The sequence below is a fragment of the Euleptes europaea genome, chromosome 8 (genome assembly GCF_029931775.1).
Source record: "Euleptes europaea isolate rEulEur1 chromosome 8, rEulEur1.hap1, whole genome shotgun sequence".
Classification (NCBI taxonomy): Eukaryota; Metazoa; Chordata; class Lepidosauria; order Squamata; family Sphaerodactylidae; genus Euleptes; species Euleptes europaea.
In genome coordinates, this window is record NC_079319.1 from 54481609 (window position 1) to 54497542 (window position 15934).

Sequence of the window (15934 nt, forward strand, 5' to 3'; positions counted from 1 at the left end):
TTCCATCATCTTATAGACGGCGCATTTAATAACAATAGTGGCCAAAATTTTAGGCCAAGTTTTTACTGCGTGAAGCTTAGGCCTGGGCAGCCCATAATAACTCTGTCAAAGAGCTAGCAGATGTTAATTAGGATATTCTTTAACGGACCATTATGACAAGACACAAGGGCCGTTTGAATGCTGCCTTCGTTGATTTAAAGATTGTACTTATCACTATTGATAGGGAGTTTTCTCTGAACTATCATGAACTACAAAGCACTTTGATACTTCTCTTAAAGTAAGATAGTCTAGTTTTCTAACTAACAGTAGATGCACCTTTCCCTTATTTATGTGCCACATGCCTCTGCTGCCCACCTGTGCAAGTTCCTCTCCCCAGTGAATAATCAAAGCCATCTCTTCTTCCTGTTCACCAAATCAGTAATTGCAGTAATGTTTGCTTTTACTTTTACATTACATTCAATTTACTTTTCACATAGGAAAGTGCCTCCAAATAAATATGCACAGTGCATTTCCATCTTTACTACTGAATTGCTACAGCCACATTCTGTGAATGAGGCTAGCAGGGGCTCCAACCCCAAGATGAAGGCCAATGTGTTTTAATGAATGCAGTTGCTCACATAGCCTATGCCTCCTCGAATGCCCCCCAAAGTGTGGCAGCTATATAAAAAAATTTCTGCACTAAGGGGGGGACGCTCAGTTATGGCAGCTGTTAAGCTATTTAAGGCTCAATCTCTTTCTCAAATGCTATATGGGGCGCCGCTTATGATCACGGCAAATTACTATAAGATGGAGAAGATTCAATCTAAATTTTTGAGAGCTGTTTTACAAGTCCCTTCCAGTGTCTCTAATGCTGCAGTTCGAATAGAGACTGGGGAGGTTACAATTGAAGCAAGGATATGGATAGCTGCGATTTCCTATTGGCTTAAAACAGCACTTTGTCCTAAAGGAATTGTTAATTTGATCTTGTATGATACTTTTGCCTCTCCCTGGTTAAGGAGTTTGAAGAATAAACTAGGCTTCTATGGTCTCTCCCAACAACTACTTCTATCTATGGATTATTTGCAGGCCAGGGCCTTGATAAGGCAAAGAATACTAGATGTAGAAAGACAGCATGATCTAAATAGACTCAAAAACGTGTGTTACAATCGAAGCACCCTTACTAATGTGGCCCCGAGTCCTTATCTTATTCATTTGGATAACCCTGATTATAGGAGGGCCTTTACCTTGTTACGTGGTAATGCTCTCCCTTCAGCTATACTGGAAGGGAGATATAAAAAGATACCCTATGGTGAACGTTTATGCCCTTGTTCTTATGGGAGCATAGAGACCCTTGAACATGACATTTTTGACTGCAAAATTTATAATAAAATTAGAGAAGACATTTCCCTTGTAATAGCTGGCTACCCAGGGAGAACTAGAGCAACTCGTCTCTCTAACATGCTCTCAGATAAGGACACCGAGCTAACCTTTAAAACGGCCAAATTTGGATGGCGAGTAATGAAGACTAGGCAAGCATGGGTCGAACCTAATGGATGAGTGTTTTTATATTTATTTATGGACTGTGTTTTATTTAAGCTTAGTTTGTAATGGTTCTCCTATGAGTGTGTGATTATGTTTGACAAGTATTTATTGATGTATATAGCTATTATTCTTTTATTATGTAAAAGTTTTTATTGTTGATATTGGACCATATTAAACTATTACTTACTTACTGAATACAGTTGCACGTATTCAAACCCAAATGAATGTGCAACATGTTTTTCAAATTACGTTTTTTTTCTGTTTTTGTCTCACTATTAATACAGAGCAGCACAACCCTTGTTGGAATAGCACAGAGCTGGTGTAGAACTGCTCTTTAGGAATCCCCCTGCTGCGTTCTACATCAGCAGTGTTTTGAGATCTGAGAAGGTATTTACCTGTAAAAAGAAAGGTGCATCTATATCTGTTGTATCTATTGAATAACATATACCCAGACCTATGGAAGTCTTTTATAAGGTAATAGAGCAGAGCATGTTTAGTTTATCTGGTAAATTACAAGTACAGAGGGTCAGCCATAGAATTCCATTATGATTTCTCACTGAAGTTATCCCCCCAACCCCAGCTCAAGGACACTTACAGCAAAACCTGGATTCAAAAGAAGAGATGTTTAACAAGATGTCCATATTTAGAAAGGCATGACATTTTTGGCTAATATTAAGATTGCTCCTTGGAATATCATGTTCAATTTTCAACATGGTTTTGATCATGAATTGTTGGTATTGCCAGCTGCATGGTGAAAAATGCACACACTTGTCTAAAACTAGATCTAATGATTGCAGTTTTTGAAAGTTCTATAGTTTGTCTGATGAAACTGAGGAATTCGCACATGACAGATAAGATAATGTAAAAGTGTAATTATTCATTGACAATTCATAGAGGTCAACACAATTCTATTGTTTAAAAAGAGTTGTTGATTATATATGTATATTACATATGTTGATTATATATGTATATATAAAGAAAAATATGTATATAATAAATGGGGGCATCATTTTGTACTTTTGCCGCGTTCAAAAAAAATGTAGATGTGGCCCTGGATACATCACTGTTTGCCCTGTTTCTTCAAATGTTCCCAAACACCCTTATTTCCTCTGCTGTTGCAAGATTGTGGTAGCTGCTCCATGTTACAGACGAATAATCAATGCACTTCCTAATACCAAGTACATTACACAGATTGTGGCCTTTGCCAAAACAGGAAAGAAATGTATTGTCAATCAGACAGTATCGTTGATTTACTTGAGACCCCTGGCCATGAGAAAGCAGGGAAATAAATTGTAGGCTGACAATCTAGCGAACAATGTGCAACACATAGATTACGGCATTGAACCAGCTATAAAGCAACCAGTGTAAAACGAACTAATTATAAAACAATCTGACAATAGGGTAGGCTATACACCATTAAACAGGATGGCCCCCATAATACCTAACTATATTTTGGTGCCTTGTTTTCTCTGTAGGAGGTTTTTTTTTTTTACCATTTCAGGTTTTGTGTGACTATATGTTTTTTGTTTCTAATATTTACCTGTTTGTTGTGGCCTATGGCTAAAACAAAGAAAATAAACTGAACAGAGCTGCTGTTGCTAGCTCCGCCCAAGTGGATTACTCCTTCTTACTAATGGGCAGCCCATTCCTAAGAAGGAGGGGAAGGTTTGACGGCCAATGCAGCAAGCCCCAAAAACCATTAAATAGTTTTTTTAAAAAAACACACAACAACGACCATGGAACACCCCATGGAGTTTCACGAGGCTGTGCCATGATTTTGCAGGTGTATCTTGATGCCTGCAAAATGGCACATTTCCAGCCCGGAAGGGTTTATGAAGCTGCCTAAAGGCAGCTCTGCCCCCAGAAATGCCCCTCAGGACACTGGGGTGTCCTCTGGCAGTGAATTCCACAATGTAAATCATTTGCTGTGTAAAGAAGTATTTCCGTTTGTCCTTCCTGAATCTACTGTCCATTCGTTTCATTGGATGCCCTCAAGTTCTAGTATTTGGGGAGAGGGAAAAAAAGAGGAGGTGAGGACTTGTGGGCAGAATTGCCAATTATCTGGAGGAAACAAATGTCTCGCCCCATAAACAGAGGCTTAATGTGTGGAAACGGGCAGTTGAAGCTTTTCACGGCAAAGAAGTACATAACTTCTTTCCATTACCACCCCTTATTGGGCAGAAGGCACTGAATTGTGTGTGGTTTTTCTTTCATCAGACAGAAATGATGGCATCTTTGAGGATCTGAAGAGAAAGTCTGACCAAAAATGTTTGACATTACAGTTTAGAACACTAATGTGCAAACAATGTCCACCAGAGGACGCTGCTGCACACATGTACTGAGCTAGATGAAAGTTCATCCCTACACTACAAGTTCTACAGTCTTCACACCAAAAAGAACATTCTACTTACATAGGCAAATAATTTCCAGAACACACCATAATTTTTATTCATATAAGGGTTTGATGAAATGTTAAAAACAAACAAATTAGGAATATATTTTATACAAAACATATCCAGTATAACCAAATTTATCTGGAATCTAACATGGCCACAAATGTTGCTTGAACAGTGAGTCTAGGATTCACATTAGTCCCTTGTAAGAAATTTGTTAGCTAGCAACAATACAGTACTGTGTGACTGTATGATTTCATTGTGTAGACATGGATGAGTAAGTAAAAATCAGCAAGTATCTTGTAGCACCTTTATCCTAGCATAAGCTTTCTTGATCGATCTCTCTCTCTCTTTTGCTGTCAAGTCACAGCTGATTTATGGCAACCCCATGGTGTTTTCAAGGAAGAGAAGTTTGGAGGTGTTTTGCCATTGCCTGCCTCCACGTCAGGACCCTGGTCATTCCTTGGTGGCCTCCCATACAAATACTAAACAGGGCCAATCCTGTTTAGCTTCCGAGATCTGATGAGATTGGGCGAGCCTGGGCTATCCAGATCAGCACTGCAACAGATGAACACTTTGGGATTAAAGGGAAGTAAACTATTCCCTAGGAGACCAGGCTGAAGTGATGTGAAGATGGGAAAGGGTTTTGCAGCTGGCAGCTGAAAGAATCTGAAATATTAACAACATAAATCCTGCTAGAGGCAGTGTGGGGTAGTGGTAAAGAGCAGTGGACTCTAATCTGGAAAACCGGATCTTCGATTCCCCACTCCTCCACATGAAGCCTGCTGGGTGACCTTGGGCCAGTCACAGTTCTCTCATTACTAGTCTCTCAGCCCATGCAGAGGAAGGCAATGGCAAGCCACCTCTGAACATCTCTTGCCTTGAAAACCTTACGGGGTCGCCATAAGTTAGCTGTGACTTGACGGCACTCACACACACAAATCCTGCTAAGTATTGTTGCAGGTGTAGGGAGGCTTGCTGGGGGTAGGGGATCCCCAGCTCTCATTTCCCCCCATGCTCCTGCAGCTGGTGGGAGGAAAATAATGTACAAAAACGCCATCAGGTGACAGTCCGCCAACCCTTCTGGAGGAAACCCAAAAGTGATGCCAGTCAGCTCTAGGAATCCCAGGACTACTGTGATTTTACTTTAGAGTTTCCAGAGATTCCTAGAGAGGTTTGACATCAATTCTGGGTCTACCCTGGAAGTGATATAATGTTGTAAAGAGTGGTGCAGTGTTTAAGAATGGTGGTTTGGAGGGGTGGACTCTGATCTGAAGAACCGGGTTAGATTCCCCACTCCTCCACATGAGCAGCGGATGCTAATCTGGTGAACCGGCTTGGTTTTCCCACTCCTATACATGAAGCCAGCTGGGTGACCTTGGTAGTCACAGCTCTCTTAGAGCTCTCTCAGCCTCACCTGCCTCACAGGGTGTCGAAGGGAAGGTGATTGTAATCCAGTCTGATTCTTCCTTAAGTGGTAGAGAAAGTCAGCATATAAAAACCAACTCCTCTTCTTCTTCTTTTTGCAGTCTAAGTATGTAACATTTACTTGTTAATCCTCTCAAAGAATACCGAAATGTTGATAAAGTCTGGATGACCCTTAGAGGAAACCATGCTGATATTCCTTCAGCAGGCCTTGTTCCTCTTTGTGCTTAAAAAGCCAATCTTTAAAAAACAGTTTCTTCTGATTTACCTGGAACAGACATTAGAATCCCCTTTGAAAAATCAGTGTTGCTTCTCCCAGTTTCCTGGTAGGGAGGCCAAGTTTAGTGAAAGGTTACATAACACTGACTTAGAAGATCAACAATTTCATATCTGTTCTCAGAACCTTCAGACACTTCTTAACTGCATTCAAAAGCTTGTTTTGAATTACTCCATCAGCCTTAGAACTTCTTTTCTCATCACCTCAATTTGACTATTTTCACAGATTTCCCCAAAACCGTGGTTCTCTACATTTTCTGCAGTAAAAACAGATGCAAGGAATTTATTCAGTTTCTCTGCCATCTGCCCTCTTCCTTAAGCAATCTTTTCACTTCTTTGTTATCTAATGGCTCAACTGCTTCCCTGGCTGGTTTCCTGTTTCTGATATGTTTGAAGAAATGTTTTTGTTTTGTTTAATGCTTTGAGCAATCTGCTCCACTGGTTTTTTTGTGTGTGTGTGGCTGTCAGTTTGCATTTGTTTTTCCAGAATCTGTGTTATTTTCAGCAAGCATGGAGCCCACCTACCCATACTGGGACAATACTCCAGCATTAGGTCAATCTCTTCCTTAAAAAAAAAGGGGGGGGGAAAGCATGTTCAATGTTTTCCATTCACCATCAAGTATTCACAGCCTGGCACCATACACTTTCGGTTCAGGAGTGGGGATTTCAGTAGATGGCACAACTTCAACTCCTTCCTTTTTAGAAATTTACCACAGCAAATGACATGTTAATTCCCTATGCATATCAGAATAAAGAACCATTTGTTATATCTAGTTATTTATTTATTTATTTCCATTTATACCCTGCCCTCCCCGAGCCAGGCTGGGCTCATGGTGGCTTCCAACAATAATTTACAATACAATTACAGTCTAAATATCAAATTAAAACATTAAATGCCACGGAGTCCACCCTCCAAAGCATCCATTTTCTCCAGGCAAACTGATCTCTGTAGTCTGGACATGAGCTGTAATTCTGCAGGATCCCCAGGCCTCATCTGGAGGTAGGGTTGCCAGGTCCCTCTTCACCACCGGTGGGAGATTTTGGGGGCGGAGCCTGAGGAGGGCGGGGTTCGGAGAGAGGAGGGACTTCAATGCCATAGAGTCCAATTGCCAAAGCGGCCATTTCCTCCAGGTGAACTGATCTTTATCGACTGTAGATCAGTTGTAATAGCGGGAGATCTCCAGCTAGCACAGTTTCAGCAATTACACAACATGATACTGACAAATTCAGGCCCAAATCTTGGTTCATACCAAACACAAGCAACCATGCCATATCAACTTTTCAAGAACTAGTATTACAGGACATTGATCATTTGGAAAAACAAAAGAGATTTAAAGACACAACTTTAATGTTGAGGATTGGACAGCCCTCAAAAAATTAGCTAATGATCCTAATATCATAATAAAGCCAGCTGATAAAGGGGGGCAGTATTGTTATTTTGAGTAAAAAAGAGTATGAAGATGAGGCTTATAAACAACTTAATGATTCTAACTACTACAAAAAAATACCACATGATCCTACAGAAAAAACTAGTCGGCTTATACGAACCATGGTTAATGAGGGGCTAGCCACTGATGTTATATCACAAAAATTGGCTGATTATCTTATTAATAAATTTCCACAGATGCCCCCATTTTATATTCTACCTAAGGTGCATAAGGGTATTATCCCCCCACCAGGAAGACCAATAGTCGCAGGAGTAAATTCCCTTTTGGATCCCATAGCCAAATTTCTAGAATCTCATTTACACAAATTTACTTTGAAAACAAACTCTTACATAAAAGACACAAGAAATTTTATTTCAGCAGTAGAAAAAATTCAAGTACCACATGACAGCATGTTGGTTACACTTGATGTAAATGCTTTATACACAAATGTACCCACAGATGAAGTAAGACATATCATTTGGGATCTACTTATCTCAGAATCTTATTCATCTTCATTTCTACACTTTCTCCTAAATTTATTAGACCTTGTGATGGAGAATAATTTCTTTGAATTCCAAAATGAATTTTTTTTACAGATTAAAGGGGTTGCGATGGGCAGTGGCACCTTCCATTGCAAATATTTATATGATTTTTTTTAACAGAACAATATATACAATAATAATCTATTTTCTGAGGATATTGTGTACTATTCTCGTTTTGTTGATGACTTGTTCTTTGTGATCAAAAACAATGCCAGTTTTATTTCATTTCAGAAATGGTTAAATGGCAGAAATCCTCACATTAAATTTGCAGGTAAATCAGACCCTTGAGAAATACCTTTCCTTGACACCATTGTGTATAAAAATGCAAATGGAACCTTAGGAGTTTGTCCATATCATAAACCTGTGGACTGCAATCATTTATTGCATTATGACTCATTCCACCCTGAACCCCTCAAAAACAGCTTTCCCTATAGCCAGTTTCTTAAGCTCAAACGTAATGCAAGTAGGGAACATGACTTTAAAGTAGCAGCAAGTAAATTAAGCTTTGACTTAAAGAGGAGACAATATCCCGACCGTTATTCGCAGTGCTTTACACAGAACAGCTTGTAAGCAAAGATCTGAATTATTTGAATCAGATAAGAAGAGAGATACAAATAAAATAACTTTCTCTCTCCAATACACTTCAATGACCTCTGTAATCAAGAAAGCCATTCTTAAACATTGGAATATACTTAGAAATATACCAGGCTGTAAAGAGAAACCCAGAGTAGCTTATAAAAGGACACGATCCATTAGGGATCACTTGGTACATTGGAAAATCATAACCCCCATTACCAAAGGTCTCCCGGCAGGAAATTTTAAATGTGGCCATTGCACATTCTGTAAATACCTTTTGCCAGTAAAAGAATTCCAGAATCCCTTAACAGGATTTCAGTTCCGGATTTTAACCTATAACAACTGTTAATCCAAGAATTTAATATATCTTGCAAAATGTTCATGTCAACTTTTTTATGTAGGCAAAACCAGTAGACCTATTAAGACAAGAATAGAAGAACACTTATCAGGCATTAGAAACCAAGTCTTAGACGCCCCAATGGCATTGCATTTTAAAAACAAGAACCATACCACTGATGATTTTGCATATTTTGTTAGTTGGCGTTATGAACGCAGGACTTCTGACCAGGTGGATTTAGATAAGATTTTAAAACAGGAGGCTAAATATATCCACCTGCTGAATACAATTTCTCCATTTGGACACAATAATGAACTGGATTTAACATGTTTCATTTGAGGCTTTAAAAGTAAGAATTGAGTGAATATCCCTTTAAGTGTCAGGAAGCAGTCTGCTGCGACAGCTGCTGTTGATTTGGAAATGCTGTCTTTTAGCATTCAACTACACAGAGTAATCTGAGAGCTTTGAGTTCCCTCCATTACAAGAGCAGACATATTAACTGCCTTGAAGTGAGTATTATTATAACACTTTACTATAACAGTTTATTTTTATAATATTTGAATGCTTATAACATGACTAATCTGCTTATAGAACCACCCAAATTTTTTTTGGGGGGGTTCTTAAGGAGTAAGCTACCTTCTCAATATCATATTGATAACAATGAACAACTGATTGACAGAATGTATATGTATATTATAGCATATTTTCTGATGAAGACCTCGGGTCGAAACTGGGCGTTAATCTAGACCCCTGTTTCTGATTAAGACCTCGGGTTGAAACTGGGCATTAATCCGGACCCGTTATACACCTTGGACTAGTGAAATTTGTATGACCCCAACTTCATATTGTCAGTGCAATCAACAGGATACACCTCTGTGATGCACTTCAACAACAAGGCACCCAAATGTGGCAACCTTGAAAAGATTACTGATGGACAATGATTCCAAAGACACTGGTTCTAAAAAAGAACGTTTAACTTTTGTATATAGTTCTATTTGTTTAGCTAACCTCACTGTATATATTTATTCACTGTATTTGACTACTGCACATAGAATATAGCACTCTTTGCATAGTATGATTTAGGTGTTTGGTTGTCTTATGCTGCTGTGTTTATAAGTTTGTAACCACCTGGAGGTTGGCAAACATCCCATCTGGATTGTGCACACTCCAGATTTATACACAAGTATAGACCAGCGGGGACAAAGGCAAAAGACTGCACCTTTCTGGACTGTAGAGGTCAGAATGCAGCATGTCTAGCAGCCTGAACTCAAGCTGACTAGAAATGTGCCCTAAAGAGGAAAACAGCAACATAGCAAGCACAGAAAAAGCACAGCCCACAATCTGAGTGTCTTCTGGAGTTGAGAATTAAGTTTAAAAAAAAGTTCCAAAGCTGACAGTAAAACTCTGAGAACAGATCTTGCTCTTTTTTTCTTTGTAAAGAAACTATGCTTACAACAGTTAAGACTTAATTGCACTATGAATTTCTTTCAAGTGCTCAAAGAGAAAAGGCTACGTTCATAAAACACTGCAGATTTTTGTTCACAAAAAGGACCCGTTATTTCAATATTATTCCACTCCTTTCCTTCACCAACTGGAAAGAATCTTAAGCCCAAAGTGGATACTGTTTGTTATTAGGTAATATTATTAAAAACAATTTTAAGAACTCAGCTGGAGAGCGCTAGAACCAGTACAGAAAGCAATTATTGCCAATGACTTTAAGACATGCATTGAGGAAGAGGAGGAGACAACCACTCAAGATGCCAGCTTTCACCCGGACCGAACATGTCCTAGGCCTGGCACACACCACTGGTTATAGCATGTATAAATTGTGAAAGAGGCTTGATGAACCTAAGGAACCCTGCTAAAATGTATGCAGAAATGGGAAGGCTGCCTTCTGCCTGGCTTTAGGGTCAGTTGCTTGATCATTCTTGGTATATATTATGTTAGCCTCTCCCTGACTGTTATTGCTTGTGATTGCTTAAGAACAGGTGGGGTGAATGACACTGGAGCTGTGAGCTCAGACTAAACTGTGGGAGGAAGGGCAAATCTACCTGTTGGCAATTCCATGAGTCACTCTCCATGAGCCCGTCAGAAGAAACCTGTTCGGTATTTTCCCCCAACCAAGTGCAAAAATACTTTCCTCCAGCTGAAACTTTCAGGAGCACTAACAAATAGTTTTGGTCACATTATGAGAAGACAAGAGTCACTGGGAAAGATAGTCATGCTAGGAAAAGTTGAGGGCAGCAGGAAAAGAGGAAGACCCAACAAGAGATAGCTCGACTCTATAAAGGAAGCCAGGATCCTCAACTGGCAAGATCTGAGCAAGGCTGTTAAAGATAGGAAGTTGTGGAGGACACGGATTCATAGGGCTGCCATGAGTCGGAAGCGATTTGACGGCGCGCGCGCGCACCCCCCCCCCCAGTAGTTTAAACGGGGGAAACATTTGTATCCGAGCACATTTCGACTGGCTGCTCGAAATGCTGCACAGCCTGCAGCATCCACCTAAAAGTATCTTTAAAAATCAGAGGCCATTTATGCATGGGAGGTTTTGCCTTGGAGTTGCCACGCTTTGGATGCACATTTTCCCCATCCAAATTCTCAAAACTCAACAATAAGCCCCCATGCAGAGTTTTAAGAATTTGGATGGGGGGAAATGTGCATCTAGAGAGCAGCAAATCCAAGGCAAAACCTCCCGTGCATAAATGGCCAGAGGCATTTGTATCAGATTTCTGAACGGTCCCCCCATATTTGGGAGATTTGCGGTGCGGCCAGCTTGCAGCGCTCGCTTCTAATTAGGGCCGCGTCATGCCCGCATTTGGGCCAGCAGCATGGAAACTACTTTTGGTTTCGTGGACAGGGACAAGCCGCCCTTCCGCCGCCGGCCTCCGCCCCTCGTCCTGCCTCCGTATTGGCCGCGAGCGGGATAGGGGAGTGACTCAGCATGGCCGCCTGGGAGGCGCTCGGCGCAGCTCGTCATTCACACGTGCACACGCCGGATGTGAGGCGCGCTGCACTCCATCTCTGCGACGAGCAGCTTCTCACCGCCCAAAGCGCCGCCCAGACTTGCGGCGGAAAACAAAACAAAAAATCAACACACACACACACATCCCAACCAGGAAACGTCGTCGCCTCGTGTTCATTTGATTATGCAACGGGCGTCTTTCTTGCTCTTCCCGAAGCTGACTCCATAGGTCATCGAGTCTAAAAGATAATGTAATTAAAAAAAAAAAATCTGGGTCGATGTAATTAGCCTGATTTTACACTATTTTTCAACCGAAAAGAACTGGCTGTCAAAGCTAACTGCTTTCAGAGATTATAAAAGCAAAAAAAGAGTCTTGTAGCAACTCGAGGACTACTGTCACATAACCTTTCGTAGGTTTTTAGATCGCGGTCTGTTTATGCTTAAATAAATCTGCTAGTCCTCAAAGTGCAACAAGACACTTTTTTTTTTTTGCTGGCACAGCCTGAACATGGGTATGCCACTAAACTATGAATAAAAACAGGAAACAGATGGGGGGGGGGAGGTTCTTCAGAAGAGGTGTGAAATGCTGGTCTCATATGACCAGAAACAGGCTTCTTCAGGAGGTGGTGGGCTCATCTCTTCTTTGGAGGATTTTAAGCAGAGGCTAGATGGCCATCTGACAGCAATGCTGATTCTGTGAACTTAGGCAGATCCTGAGAGGAAGGGCAAGAAAGGTTGTGTCAATGCTTGGCTCTCCTGCCCCTTTCTTACATGCCCATGGTAATGTCCCTCACCACTTTGGGGTCAGGAAGCAGTTTTCCTCCAGGCCACATGGGCCAGGGATCCTGGAGGGTTTGTTTGCCATCTTCTAGGCATGTAGGGGTTACTGTGTGTGTGTGTGTGTGAGAGAGAGAGAGAGACTGTTGTTAATTTCCTGCACTATGCAGGGGGCTGGACTAGATGACCCTGGGGGTCCCTTCCAGCTCTATGATTCTACGACCCCTTTGCGCTGTGCAGCCGGGTTTGACCATTGACGTTTGTACAAGCATGCAAAACTTCCCCGTAATCGCCACATGATCTTTGGTCACGACAGTACAAACAGATGTGCAAAACTGGAGTTTTATACTTCCTTCCCTAATTGTCCTAGCCTGAGAGAAGTTCCCATACGCACTTTGAAAATAGTGGCTATGAGAGGCAGGGGAATTGGTGCACAAACTCATATACGCTGGGGAATAAAATTCACTAAATCCGGAGGATTTGTTTCTGAAGACACATGCGTAGCCCCCTCCCTCCGGAAACGCAACTATGAAGTCTTTGAGCTGCCTGGTCTCCAAGCGGGACAGCTGACTACTTGGTGACCGAGTGTTTCACAGCCTGCCCGCGGTGGGGGAAGGGGTGTCTCGCTTTGCATTAAGCAACGACTCAACGACTCTTTAATAGACCGCACAAAGGAACCCGCTGTAAGGCTGGGAGTTGTGTTTATGGAAGGCGTGAATTATTGCCTGACAACTACACGTTAGTCATCACTTTCCTGGCAAAATCCAGGAAATGCAAAAGACTCATGCTTGAGCAAGAGACTGACTTTCCTGGGATCGTGCCCGCGTCCTCGGTTCGCTCCTTCCTTGAGAACTGGCCTAAACTCTCCGCCGAAAAGGAAACTTTAGTCGCCGCAAGGCTCGGTTGCATTCCTTCCCGTAACTGGACGGGGGGAGCCACGTCTCGCATAAAGGACTGAGCTAGGCTAGCCAGTTTTAAAAAAACAAAACCACCTCCCCGTGGTAGATCTATCGCTGGTCGTCCCGTCTCGTTATCTGGGAACAAAATAAACTTTACAAAAGCACGTGTTTGCTTAACCAGCCTGGGCGAGTCTAGCCGTGAGAGATTTTCTGCAAGTCACATGAGCGAGATCCCCCCCCCTTTTTTTTTTTTGAATGAAAGGTTCGCTGGAGTCAAGACTAGTGAAGAAGAAGAACAGTCATTTTTAAAAACCGGGGGTGGGGAAGGGGAGAGTGGAAAGAAAACTATAGGGCGAAAACGCACGGTCGCTTGAGCCTCCTTCCTTCCCTGTTCCAGCCAGGATTCAGCCAGGATCGAACGCACGAACGTTCTTGGATCGAACGCACGAACGTTCTTCCCTGTTTCAGCCAGGATCGAACGCACGAACGTTCTTGGATCGAACGCACGAACGTTCTTCCCTGTTCCAGCCAGGATTCAGCCAGGATCGAACGCAGGATTCAGCCAGGATCGAAGCACGATCCTGGCTGAATCCTGGCTGGAACAGGGAAGAAAGGAGGCTAAAGCGACCGTGCGTTTTCGCCCATACTATTCTGGGACAGAGTGAATCTCCCCCCCCCCCTCCACGAGTGGAACTGGCGAGCCTGACGTCATGGTGACTTTCATTCTGGTGCTGTTTTCTGCGCCTATGTATTAGCACGTGGTTTGGAGGGGAGGGGGAATTCCGGGCCGCCTGCGGTCTCAAACCCGCTTCCGAAGGACTTCACCGCCAGGTGCCCCCCGAATCGCTTTCGCAAGACACTTTTACTCCCGACTCCTCGCTGGGACTTACTTCTGAGTAAAGCACGAGTACCCAGCTTGCTGGGGGTGAAGGGGAAGACGACTGGGGAAGGCACTGGCAAAACCACCCCGTAAACAAAGTCTGCCTAGGAAACGTCGGGAGGTGTCGTCACCCCACGGGTCAGGAATGACCCGGGGCTTGCACAGGGGACCTTGACAAAGCACGACTGAGGTCGGGCTGCGCACCGAGTAACCGTGTTTGGCAGCGGTCTAGACCGCGGTGGAGCCTTATTAAAGATTGTGTGGAGCCTCACTGAAAGCTACTCTGGAGTAAGCCGCGCGCTGCAGCCTAACCAACTTTACGGGGGAACGCGCGTGTCTGGGATATGAACGCCGTCGTTGTTGCAAGATGGGGCGGGGCGCGGGGGTCGCCTCCACCTGTTGACCCCGTTTCTGGCCAAGCCAGAAGCGACGGTCGTTTGAAACGGCGCGAGCGGAGAGAAAACGGGCAGTTTCTGCCGTCGCCGCCGCTGCAGACTCACGATGACTGATGGGGTTCAGAGCCTGTAATGTATGACAGCGCCTGGCTTCCCACCCGCCTCCCTCCGGCGTGCCAGCAATTTTCGAATTGCAACAGCACAAGGGCGGCCGCGACAGTTAAGCAAAAAACAAATCAATAAACCCCACGACAGGAGGCGAAACAATTCACGCACACAGTTCTGGTGCGGAAGGGGCTGGATGAATGGAAGGGCACAGTGACGGTATCAGGCACTCCTAAACAGGTGTGTTTGTGAAGTGCCGTCAAGTTCGCTTCCGACTCATGGCGACCCTATGAGTCAAAGGCCATTTATGCATGGAAGGTTTTGCCTGGGATTTGCCACTCTCTAGATGCACACTTTCCCCATCCGAATCCTCAAAATTCAAAAATAAACCCCAGTGCAGAGTTCTGAGAATTCAGATGGGGGAAATGCATCTAGAAAGCAGCAAATCCAAGGCAAAACCTCCCATGCATAAATAGCCAAAGCCCTCCTAAACAGTTGCCCCCCCCTTAAGTCTGTTGAAGTGCAACTTTGCTTGGGGGCGGCAGCCCCAAACACCCTGAAGGAGTAAAGCCCCCTTGAGCTGACTGCATTACTTCGGAGTAAACAAGTTTAGAATCGGTCTGCGGTGCTAATCTCTGTCCCTTTGCACAATTCGCAGTGGGTAGCCGTGTTAGTGTGTCTGCAGTAGAAAAAAAGGGCAAGAGTCCAGGAGCACCTTAAAGACTAACACGAATATTTTCTGGTGGGGTATGAGCGAAAGCTCATCCCCTACCAGAAAATATTTGTGTTAGTCTTTAAGGTGCTCCTGGACTCTTGCCTTTTCCCTTTGCACCGTTAGCCCCCACTTCCCACCCCACCCGGGAGCGACTCATCCTGACCAAGCGAGGGACGGCAGAGGCATTCGCCAAGCCCCCCTCGTCCTCTCTTTCCAAGTTCTTCCTCGGTAGTGCACAAAGGGCTGCCGGAGAAGCAAAGCGAGGAGGGGGCCCTGTCCCCGGTGCAGTCTGCAGGCCGACTTGGAAAAAAGAGGCTCCATCCAATCCCCCCGCCATATCCCCCCCCCTGCGCGCCTCTCTTTTTGGGCGCTGCTATCTGACCGTGGCCATTGACGCACGGGAGGTTTTGCCTGGGATTGGCCGCTCTCTGGATGCACCTTGTCCCTATCCTAATTCTCAAAACTCTGCACGGGGGCTTGTGGTTGAGTTTTAAGAATGCGGATGGGGAAAGCGTGCATCGAGAGAGCGGCCAATCCCAGGCAAAACCTCCCGTGCATACACGCAAGCTGCCAGGCAGCAGCAGGGGAGGGGAAGCCGGGGGAGGGGAGGCGGCTCTGGTTCCTGGTTACTCTCCCGCTTACTCATTGCTGGGAGGTGGGGGGAGGGCGCACCTCGTGGCGGAGGAGGCAGCAGCAGCAGCAGC

General features: G+C 43.8%; 1 protein-coding gene across 1 annotated transcript in view; it reads left to right on the plus strand.

Moving 5' to 3' along the window:
- LOC130481581 (myosin regulatory light chain 2, smooth muscle minor isoform) overlaps positions 1-15934 on the plus strand; it is a 198849-nt gene that overhangs the window by 19691 nt on the left and 163224 nt on the right. The window lies entirely within an intron of this gene.